Here is a 12,006-nt window from a genome sequence, read left to right as displayed (position 1 = left end):
ATGAGCTTTAGCACCCACTCATTTGTCCACAACCTACCAGATCCCAGGCTCCGTGCAGTCACCCAGCCACTGGCCTGGCCAGTCAGTAGCATGACCAGCATCTATGCAGGTGGCAGGAGCTCTAGCTCCCAGGTCTCCATGTCCCACTCCACAAGCATGCAGGGGGTCTGGGTGTCTGGGGGCCTGGCTGCAGTGATGGCTGGGGTTCTGAAGGGCCCTGGGGGCATCCAAAGTGAGAAGGAGACTATGCAATGCCTGAATGACCACCTGACCTCCTACCTAGAGTGGGTGAGAAGCCTGGAGGCTGATAATTAGAGATTGGACAATAAAATCTGGAAAACCTGGAGAAGAAGGGACCCCAAGCAAGAGATTTGGGGCACTATCTCAAGACCATTGAGGTTCTGAGGCCTCAAATCTTTGTAAATTTTGTGGACAATGCCCACATGGTTCTGCAGATTGACAGTGCCTGTTTTGCTGCTGATGACTTCAGAGTCAAGTATGAGATGGAGTTGGCCATGCACTGGTCTGTGGAGGGTGACATCAATGGGCTCTGAATGGTCACTGATGACACCAATGTCACTCAGCTGCAGCTGGAGACAGAGATCAAGGCTCGCAAGGAGGAGCTGCTCTCCATTAAGAAGAGCCACGAGAAGGAAGTAAATGGTGTATAAAACCAGATTGCCAACTCTGGGTTGACAATGGAGTTGGATGCTTCCAAATCTCAGGACTTTAATAAGATCATGTCAGACATCCAGGCGCAGTATGGTGAGCTGGCTCAGAAGAACTGAGAGGAGCTAGATAAGTACTGGTCCCAGCAGAGCACCCCAGTGGTCATCTTGTAGACCGATGAGATAGGAGCAGTTGAGATGTCACTCTTGGAGCTGAGATGTACAATCCAGTCTTTGGAAATTGACCTGGATTCCGTGAGAAATTAGAAGTGCATTTTGGAGAATGTCCTGAGAGAGGTGTAAATGTGTTAAGCCATACAGATGGAACAGCTCAATGGGATCCTGCTGCAGGTGGTGTCAGAGCCAATAAGACCCAGAGAGAGGGATAGCACCAGGCCCAGGAGTAAGGTGAACATCAAGGTCAAGCTGGAGATTGAAATCGCCACCTACCGCCACCTGCTGGAAAAAGGGGAGAATTTTGATCTTGGCGATGCCCTGGACAACAGCAACTCCACGCAATCCATCCAAAAAACCACCACCTGCAGCAAAGTGGTATCTGAGGTCAATGACAGTAAAGTTATGAGGCATTAAGGCAGCAGCAGTGGCGCACCCTTGGCTGGGCACCTGGCCAATAAAAAGTTGAGAGGTCATTGAACATGAAGAAAAAAAAAATGTGCATGAAACCCTGGGGTAGACAAAGATTTGAAATGCAAGTTCATAATTAGGAAGGCAAGACAGAGCCAATTACCTAAGTAAATACCTGGGATGAAAGTGGAGTCTGGGGAGGTTTTCGATTTCGGATGCAGTGGCTACTTTGGAGGCAGTGGAACTTTAATAGGAGGAGAGGGGAGTGAAGGGCAAAGGGAAAGCTTTGAGCCGCAGGGGAACCTGGATTTGTTTGCTTGTTTAACATTGTTGTCTCCAGTGGGGCCTAAAGTTGACGCCTTAATGTAGGAGGCCTATGTTAGTGCTGATCAGAATAATGTACCCCTTAGGGCTACATTAAAAAACACTGCTCGGTGTCTCATTTGCACCTTCAAAATATGCACATACATGTGTGGGCCAGAAAAGGCTGTGCTCAGAACATGCATTCTTATGTGAACTGTAGGTAATTGCACAAGCAAGCAGGAAGTTGCGTAGGTATGCAGGCAACCACCTGTTGGAGAGGTGTGTGCTGGCATGGGCCGGCGTGTGCCTTGCCCTTTGAGTACGCTTTTAAAGGTTTCTGCAGAGGGCAGGGAGGGAAAGCAGGCCTCTGGGTGTCTGCTTCTCTAACTGCAGCTGTCGTTTGTCCTTCTCAAGGTTTCCTTTCTGGGCAGGGCCGAGTTCAGAGTGTGCTGCTTGTGTCTGTAAGAAAATGCCCTTTCAAGGTCTTCTTGAAAGCATGGATGCAGGGGGCTCTTCTCTGAAAGTTTGCATTCCTTGAAATTCACGGTGTTGGGTTCCTAAGGCCCAGTGTGATGGTGTTAGGAGGTGAGACTTTGGGAGGTGCTTAGGGCATGAGAGTAAAGCCCTCATGAATGGGATCAGTGCTCTTATAGGAGAGATCCTTCTTATAGAAGAGCTCTCTAGCCCCTGCTACCATATGAGGACACAAGAAATATGTGACCCCTAAGAGGGCCCTCATCTGACCACACCAGAGGGTTTAGAGGCAGCTGGTTTAGTTGGACATGTTACTTCTGTGTTGGGAATTTGTTGTTGTTGCTTTTGCTATCTTCTGACCTGGTGAATAAACTCTTCCTTTGACATTCCCTTTGCTGGGACTTCTGTCTCATGGTTCTCCTCCTTGTTCTACTTTCCCCATCTTATTCACTGTCCTCTTCCTCCATTTGTCCCTCTGATGTTTCCCTGAGAGTCTGTCCTTCATTATCTGCTGCCTTCCTGGACCAGCACCATCCAATAGAACTTTCTGCAGTGGTAAAAATGTTCCATGTCTGAGCTAGACAATACTGCACACACGTGCCCAAGGAACTGAATTTTTACATTTAATTAAGTTCATTAGCCACATGTGGCGGTGGCTGCCCTAAGGACAGAGAGCATAGTTCTAGAGCATAGTTCCTCTTTGGTCAGTTTCCTCCTTAGTGGCATTATCTACCTCATTGCTCCTGGTCTGCATCCTGCCCTGCCTGCTCTCCTGACCCACATTTATAAATATCTACGACATGTCCACCTGGCTGCTCTGTGGTCCCCTCAGATCAATGCAGTTAATGGTTAACTCTTTATCTTTACCCACAAAACACATTTTCTCCTGGCCTTCCTCCTATCAATTTATCCTTGGCCACCCTTGTTCATGTTTTAGAACATAGTTCTGATCATATCCTGCCATGCATATATTATCATTGAGGTGGATCCTAAACTTACACAGATTTAGGGACTCTCCTTAAGAAAAAATAGTAATAAAGTGTAAATGCAAAATACATTCAGAACTTTGGAGGGGCCTGAGTAAATGAGGGAGGGAGTGTCTGAAGTTTAAGTTTTATTCCCTTTAGTGTAAATTGGCCTCAGTTTATTTTAGAATGTTTTCCAATTTCAGGGTTGGAATTTCAGTTTGGTCACTTTTTTTGCTGCACAAACAGGGTACTTAACTATGCTGAGAGTCAATTGGTTATTAAAGGTAAATATAATGATTATCTTTTAATTATTATTAAACTGAGTTGTTAAAAAATTAAATGTGTCCATTGATAGATGAATGGATAAAAAAGTTGTAATATGTATAAAGTGGAATATTATGCAGCAGTAAAAAAAAAAAAAATCCTGCCATTTTTGACAATATGGATGGATATAGATGGTATTATACTAAGTGAAATAAGTCAGGCAGAGAAAGACAAATACTGTATGGTTTCACTTATATGTGAAATATAAAAATAAACAATCGGACAGAAACAGGCTCATAGAAAAAGAGATAAAAAGTAATGTTTACCAGAAGGGAGGGGGTTAGGGGAAGGGGGAATATAGTCAATAATATTGTGATAAGTTTGCGCATTGGCAGATGATATAGAGTTAGTGGGGTGATCATATTGTAAGGTGTACAAATTTCGAATCACTGTTTTGTACACATAAAACGAATATAACCAATATAAGATTGTATGCCAACTATACTTAAAAAAAAAAAAGATAATATATGAAAAGCCCAATACATCTAGAGGGTATTTCTTGAAAAATTTATTCCCTTGTTCTCATTATGTAGAAAGTATTACCAGCAATAATAATGACAATAATAATAATAGCTACTATATCAGATGCTATGTTGCTATGTTCAACACTTTATGTAGAATGTCTCATTTATTCCTATAAGGTAGGTACTCTTCTTGCTCCCACTTTACAAGTGGGGAAGTTGAGGCCCAAAGAAGATAAGAAAACTGCCTGAGTCCTCACATGTTATAAATAGTGAAGCTGGGATTCAAACCTAGGCTCTTAACCTCATGTCTTGCGCAGGGCTTTCAGGATTCCCTCACATGCTGAATTCCCTCCACATGTGTCTATGTTCTTGCCAACCTCTAAACATTTCATGACTTGCTGTGTTTCCTTTTCTCTCCTCATACTGCTTCTTTTCCCTGGAGCACTCTCCCCTTTCTCCTCAGTCTCCTGTGTGTTCCTTGGGCTTCATTCATGTTTTCATATATTACTCTCACTGCTTTTACTCTAAAGGGATTGTGTTGTCCCCCCGGTACAACACAATGTCCTTCCTATGAGCCTCATGAATGATTATCTCCTGAACAACTGCTCTGTTTTTATCTCACAGGGGAGCCTTAAATATACAGCTGCCTGAGCCCCCTCCCCTAGGCCACATTCATCAGAATGTTTGGGGTTGGGTTGAGATTTGCTGATTGAAAATATTATGTTTCTCTCTTTGAGCTAGTTACTAGAAAGCCAAGAACCAAGTCCTAGCTCAGCTCTGCAAGGAGGTAGGGCCTTGGGCTTTATTTTGTCTCTTACTCTGATTTTCCCTTCATTCCTTATTGTACATTGTACATCACCTCCATTTTGGCATGCATTTTTGTAGGTCACCTAAAATAATTTTGCAATAATCTCAAAACAGACATAGGTAGAACACAAAAGGTGAAATCAATTGGAAGCCCTGAAGACAAATTTATCTTCTAATTCAGGGACCCCAATCGCTTAGAACAATTCCATAGCCCTCGGCGTTTAAATTCAGTTCACACGTAGCCATACATCTGATGGCTTCATTTTGTTGGGCCTTTCTTGGATTCTGGCTTTATTGAGGGGATTTAAAAAGTCTGCCTACTAAGAAAGATGTATTTAATAAAATCTTATAAAACAAACAAATTTCTTATATCTTTAGAGCTATTATATATGTCAATAATCTATCCCTCAATTCTTGTTACTTTGGTGACTTCCTGCTCAGGTATCCTGATCTAGTCCCTGCGTGCACTGAGCACATATGTCTGTCACAGCTGCAGGATCTTCAGTTTTCCCATTTGCCGGCCTTCATCCCCAGGATCTGAAAGCTGGCACAGGGGCTGTGGCTGTGAAATGGCTTATTGTTTTCATCACATTTTAGGTACTTCAGGTCCTAAAATGGCAAAATAGAGAGCGGTGGCTGGAGAAAGGGGGCCTGGGGAGATTCCCTTGGTTCTGAGCCGGCCTCTTGCCAATGCCCCCAGATGGTAGGGGCTGAGGGCAGGCCGCTCCGGTGGGGGCCCATATGCCTGGGCTGTCCGCTCAGTCGCTGGCAGCCTGGTGAGCCCAGCAACTCCTTAAAAACTGATTATCCGGCTTGTCTGCTTTGTGAGCCGGCTCATTACCATTTCATTGTGGTGTGGTAATTCTTCCCCTGCGCAATGAATATTGACTTCGTGCTTGCTTTTCTAACTGAATTACAGGCGGGCAGTCTGAGGCCCTCACGGCTTGCCCAGCTCCAGCCGCCCTGGCAGCCACTTGAATAGTCTCAAAGAAAAGCTGTTTGCTCGAGCATTTAGGGATAACAGAGAGCTGTCACAGGCCGCTACAGTGATTTATTAAAAGACAGGGAAATGGGAGAAAAGACCCTTACTTATTTCTCGCACCAGCTGCCTGCTCGCTTTCTTTCATTCTCTGTCTATCCCCCACGCTCTGTCTCTGCTTCCTCTCTTTCTTGCTTCCTGCCTCCCCTTTCTTCCTTCCTCTCTTTCTTCTTTCTCTCTCTTCCTCTCTGTATATCCCTCCCTCCTTCCTCCTTGCCTTTCCCTTTTTCTTTCTCTGTCTTCTTTGTTCTTATTGTTAAACTGAGGGAAAAAGAATGCGATATTTTAGGCAACACTTTACACCTAAATGCAACACCCTAATAAAAGGAGAGGTCTCTAGGTTTATCATTTGAAGGCTATGAGAGGAGATTGAACGCTTGGAGGCAGAGGCATACATGTATACACACACACACACACACACACACACACACACACACACACACACACACTCTGTGCTCAGTTGTCCTGGAAAGAGGAAACCTTATGGGGAAAGTAGGGCAGGTTGTCCGTTGTCCTCTCCTTCACATCACCACCCCTCCCTTCCAGTGGCCCCAACCTCCTGAGACCTGCCTGACACAGTGCCTGTCTTTGGCAGAGGCCACCTTCCGGCCTGGGCTTCTCTTAAGATCGTGAAGCCTGGAGAGTTCCCCCTCCTTGTAGTGGTTCTTCTCGGGCCTAGATTCAGCCCCATTGAGTCTCTGACACAAACATGGCTGACCTCCCAAGTGACAGCACATCTTGGGTGACCACAAATTAACCTCCTGGACCACTGAGCAAGCTGTTTCATAGGCTCACTGAGATAGGAAGGAAAGGGGGGGTGGGTGCTGGACACCCCTGGGCATGCTGGCCACTTGTAGGCAACCATGGGGGGTTGGGGAGCTGCTCAAAATCCAGCCATAAGGACTTTGTTTTTAGATCTTGTCTGAGGTTCAGGAACAGGGGCCTTTTCTTTGTGGCTTCTAGGAAGTTCCTAGATATGCAATTTTCTTGGAACCCACTATGGGGCTAAAAAACTATTAATACTTTCCCCCCCATCTTCTAAGTTCTTCTGGCTGGGCTAATCAGCAGATGAACATTGACAGATTATCAGGAGAAAATATTTACTAATATCAGGGGGATTTTGCATAGAAATGATAAATCCATGACAATCCCAAAGACAGTGAGGTAACATTGGGTGTATAAGACATTTGGACAAAGGTGAGAAGGGGGAATCGGACATTAGATTTCAGAAGAGAGAATAAGTGATTTACAGGTAGTTGAGGAACACACAAGGCAGAAACATCCTTACTAGGTGACTCAGGAGCAATGTGACCCGGGGACATCTAGTTAACAGGCACCTGCCTGAAGCCCCCTAGTTTACCATATGGAATTCAAATTAGGCTAAGGGAGCATCCTAAGCTCTCCTTCCTGAAGCAGGTTTCTCTGAATCTGTTGGGCAGGAGAGGGGAAGGGTCCAAGGTTCTTTCTGAGACTTTTGTTTCTTAATAAACAGTTTAAAATCAATGTCCCCCAGGGCAGCTTCAGGGTGGCAGACTTTGGGTCCCTTCCCTGCCTACAGTCTCTCTGCTTTGCTTCTGGAGCTTATTTCTGCCTCCCCCCTCCCCTCTCCAGCTCATTGTTTGCTCTCTGTCCTCTGCTGTGCCCTCACCTTTCACTTTGCTGTTCCCAAATGCCTTTGGTCCCTCTTATCTCCCTCCATGAGGCTCTAATTAGCCTCCTCACAACCCCATAAATCAGCTGCCCCCACTCCTCCAGGCTGGCTTCCTCTCGGAGGCTGCAGGCTCACCTTTCCCTTCCCAGATGACAAATCAGCCATTAATCTTGGTTTGAAAAACATTTATTGGCTGACTTCCTTCAGTAGCTTCTGAACTATTTGCAAATAAAGAGGAGGGCTTTCTGGTGACCTCAACAGAGATAGGAACTCACAGGTGGATTTATTCTCAGGTTTGATTTTTTTTCTTTCTTTTTTTTTTTTTTTCATGAAAAGGGTAAATATACTACTCTGCCTCTTAGTGCTTGTGATTTCTGATTTTTAAAAAGTTGTAGATCTTCTGTTGGGCTGTAGTGCCTTTGTTTGTATGAGTCAGGCTGGTTTGTTGCTATGTATGCATCCAGACAGGGTGACCTGCAGGGATAATGAAGAGGGTGGTTTGACTGGGTGCTCAGTGACTCTGAACAGTTCAAACAGGGCACCGCCATAATGTGTTTATGGTCAGCAGACAATGGCTGCAGAAGAGTAATCTAAATGTTTAGGAACTGGAGTTTATTTAGGCCTCTGGTCAGCCTGTTGGTTTCTCCTGCCCGATCTCCAGCTGGAAGTGTGCTCCAGTCTCCTGCCTTAAGCTCTGGGAGTTTGGGTCCTCTCACAGTCTACATTCAGTCTTGAAATTATCAGCTGAGGTATGTTTTTAAGGATGTAGAACATAAAGCTGAAAAGCTCGGGGGAGGTTAGGAAGAGTGTCTTTTGAGAGAGAGTCTCTTCAAAGTGAAGACCATGTTTTCAAATAGGATGGGTCAGAGACAGAATGTGGGTAAGATGTGGAGTGTTGAGTCCTGTTGTCTCAATTCTGCTTTAACACAAAAGGAATTTGTGATTTGAGCATTTTGGGTATAGGACCAGGGCAGTGAGGGAGGTGTTTTCATGGTTCTCAGGCCCCATTCTGATTGTGCCTCACGGAAAAGATTAATGGGGCTTTGTGACCTCAGTGCAATGGATAATCTTAAAACTGGAAGCCCTTGGGACATGATGTGTGAAGTTATCTACACCAAAGTAGTGATGTTGAAGTTTGTTATCTTGGTGTTCATTGTTTGGTGAACATCCCGACAGTTCATTTAGATTGAGAATTACCCATTCAAATGAGCTTTAGAAAAATATATTTTAGTCACCAGGGTGTAAAATGTGTTCAGCAACTCTGTCTTGCCTTCCCCACGCTCTTTGACCCTCCCAGATAGTTTCTCCCCATCATTGGAAGGTCCTTGAGGATTAGAGTATTGTCATTTTCATCTTTATGCCATCATCTCCCTGCCCGGGCTTATGCATTTACTTTTTCCCATATATTTCTATTGATGTATAAATTACTTACAGTAAAATGCACAAATCTTTAGTGTGAGTTTAATCATTTTTGACAAATTCATACACATATGTAACCCACAGAACATTTCCATTACTCCAAAAAGTTCCTTTGGGCTCCTTATCAGATAGTCCTCTTCCCTTTGCCAAAACCAACTACTTTGATTTCCATCACTGTAGATTCATCTCGCCGGTTTCAGAACTTCATACAATTGGAATTATGCAATACGTATTCTTTTGTGTCTGACTTTCTTTACTCCATATTTTGAGATTGATCCATTGATTGATGACTACCGTGGTTGGACAGATGACCTTGACCAATCCACAGAAATTTTACTCCCAGGGAAAGGGTCATTGCCACTAGGGTCCATCTTCGATATCTGAGATAGCTAAACAATTAGTGCCCATTTAAAAAATATGTTTGAGGATAAAAGAAACTACCTAACTAGGTGTATGTGGCAGGTAGGGTAGGGCAGTGGGGTGCCATGTTTTCTTTCTAATATGTGGAAGGTACTTTTCCTTGGAAGCATTTTTATATTTACCCTGCAGTCTCATTGAAAGAATTTTATAACTATTGTACTTCAGGGGGTTGTTCTTTGTTGAGGAGACTTCTGTGGGCTGGCAAAGATTCCAATCCTTTGTGTAGAATATACCTCCTGTATGACTTGCAAATAAACCCAGTCTGTTGAGCATGAAGAGATGCCTTTGCTGTGGTCTTATCACAGTGCCTGGTGTGCAGGTCCTGGCCTTGGAGAATTTTCTAGACACGCTGGGTCTGTATGCTCTCTCCCATCATTAATCCCAGGCAGCTTAGGTTTGACTTGCCTTGGTCACATATTCAGTTAATTTATAGAGTGGGCGTTGTACCAGTCTAGCTGCTCCAGGCTGCACCTTAGGCACAGGCCAGAAGTCACCATAGTACTTACTTAATTTATCTTTCCCAGTGGTGCACTGTTAATGATTAATGTCCTGTCCTTCAAAATTGGAGATAATCATGCTGCCCCAGACGTTTTATTTTAAGTTTCTTCTGTCCTTTAGCAATGCTTATTGACTTATGCAGTTAGATTCTCTCATTTGGTTCTTAGACATCACTGAATTTTAGAGCATTGAGTCCTTGTTGGGATCACTTTTTAAAGTAAAAAAGAAATGAGAAGGTATGTCAGAGAATTTCACTGACGCATGTAACTCACCCCACTATTTAGCATCACTGGCTGGATGGCTGAGGTAGAAGCTTTCTGTTTGCTATAGCAACATTTATATATAAGAATTTATATATAATAATCTCTGTGTAAAATGAAAGCCAGGAGAGCCATGTATTACAGTAATTGGTATAAGTTCCACTAATAATAGGTGGCCACTACATTCTTTAGAAATGGATGATGTTTAAAGCAGAGGATTTTGTATTTCAGTTGGGTGACTTGGAGAGAAGGTAATATAACATGTCAAAACAATTATATATAAGAATATATGCATACACACACACACACACACACACACACACAATTTAGTTATATTATTTGGCATCAATAAAATTTCTATGGTCAAGAAAGTTGGAAATCACCTGTAGCTCAGTTTGAATGGATCATTTCTTGCTTGTGGTCTTCAGTATTTGATAGCCTCAAACTCTGACTTCTCAGCATTTAATCTTCAGGTAAAAGAGGAGAGAGGGAGGTAACCCTCATCCTGATTCAGGGTCCCAGGAGACGCTCCTGTTGATGCCTGTGAGAGCTGAACATGTGGACCTGAGGGGAGGATATGGATCTGTGGGCTATAGAAGTCGACCTTGACTGTAAACTAGAGTTTAAAAAAGCAGCTTTACCCAAGGGCCCGAGGCTAATGATTCCAAAGTGTTGACTATGATATCAGAGTAAACAATAGCAGGCTTTTGTAGTGTTTGCTTAGCTCTGCAACTTACAAAGGGGTTGCCTGGGCTCCATCCATACGGCATTGCTGGCTTATGTCACAGCGGGCCGTTTTGAAGCAACTTAAATGATTTTGAACTTTTGTTTAGGTTGTGGGTCAGCACAGAAAGGAAGTTTTCTATAAACCACCATGATTTTTTTTTTTTTGGTCTCCAATTGGAATGGGCATGTATTTGATTAGAATTCCTTTTATATCCAGGAATGATGTCAACACACTGGATGGAAGTGTCAAACAGACGGGCGAGTGCCGAAAACTCATCAGATGTTCACACCCCTTATTTTGTTTAATCAAAACCATGGCAGATGATTTGAGATGTTTAATTATGGTTTAAATCACTCCGGTAAAACATGTTCTATGCAAATGTACCCATACTATTGTATTTTTATAAGTAGCATTAGATGTACTGGTTTTGCACCCAAGGGGTGTTGTGAAATTGCTCAAATAAAGAAATTTTCTTGAATTTCCTCAAGCAAAATAATTTTTAACACCTAATTGTATATGGCACCATTTTCAAAGAGGATTGTATTATGTTGAAATAAAATTAGTGGCACAGACTCTGCCCAGAGTTAATAAATGAAAACTAATAGAAAATTAGCATACGGGGTATGCTGGCTATTAGTATTATTATTCATTTCTCTAAATTCTTCTTGAGATGTGAGGGGGAAAGATGTACATACATCTGATCAACTGTATTTTACTAATGTAGAATCTGAAGTTCAACAGATTCAAGCAGTATAGGTAAACTCACCCAGTAATAGAATGCGACTGATCCTAAGCTCCGGTTCCTGTTGCTGGCCTTTGGTCAATTGGCTGCAGTATTGAGGGCACTGAGCCAGCCTCAAGGGAATGGTGAGAGCCTTTTTGCACATTGCAGCTCTCCTCTGCCTTTGAATCTTGTCACCAACCATTTAGGCTAATTTCCACCCCACCTCATCCTGTCACCACCCGTAACCCCAGTAGATGCCAACCCATTGCCATATTTTACAATTTTCTTGGCCCCTTCTCCTAACAAGGTTTACCCAGCCTGTGTCCTGTTTCCCCAGAGCCAGCCTTATGGCTTGATAAGTGAACAGGAGATAACAGCAGGGGTTGTCAGGGCATCGTGCACGTCTGAGTATTTCCTGGAGAGCAGAGGCTCCTTTCGTGCTTGGGTCAAAGCAAGCCCCGAGGCTCCCTCCTAAAAAGTCAACATCACCTGGGTGGATAGTTGGGTCTGAATAAATAGTGAATGAATGAGTGAACAGGTAAATAATTTGAGTCCAATGTACCTATTTTAAAGGGGGGAATTAAGGTGCAGAAACATGGAGTAGTCTGCGGTCCTAGGAGCAGAGACCGACGCTAGATCTTCTAGGGGCCACTCTTGTTACTGTTACATGTTGAC

General features: G+C 43.5%; 1 pseudogene across 1 annotated transcript; it reads left to right on the top strand.

Annotated features, from left to right (window-relative positions):
* Nucleotides 1-1,259, top strand: LOC311624852 (keratin, type I cytoskeletal 18-like; annotated as a pseudogene). The gene has a single exon. The product of its transcript is annotated as a keratin, type I cytoskeletal 18-like (transcript).
* The last annotated feature ends 10,747 nt before the right edge of the window (nucleotides 1,260-12,006 follow it).

The sequence above is a fragment of the Pipistrellus hanaki genome (genome assembly GCF_964339955.1).
Source record: "Pipistrellus hanaki genome assembly, chromosome: 6".
In the NCBI taxonomy this organism is placed as follows: domain Eukaryota; kingdom Metazoa; phylum Chordata; class Mammalia; order Chiroptera; family Vespertilionidae; genus Pipistrellus; species Pipistrellus hanaki.
Note: the sequence above shows the minus strand (reverse complement) of the source record. Positions and strands in the feature narration are given on the sequence as shown.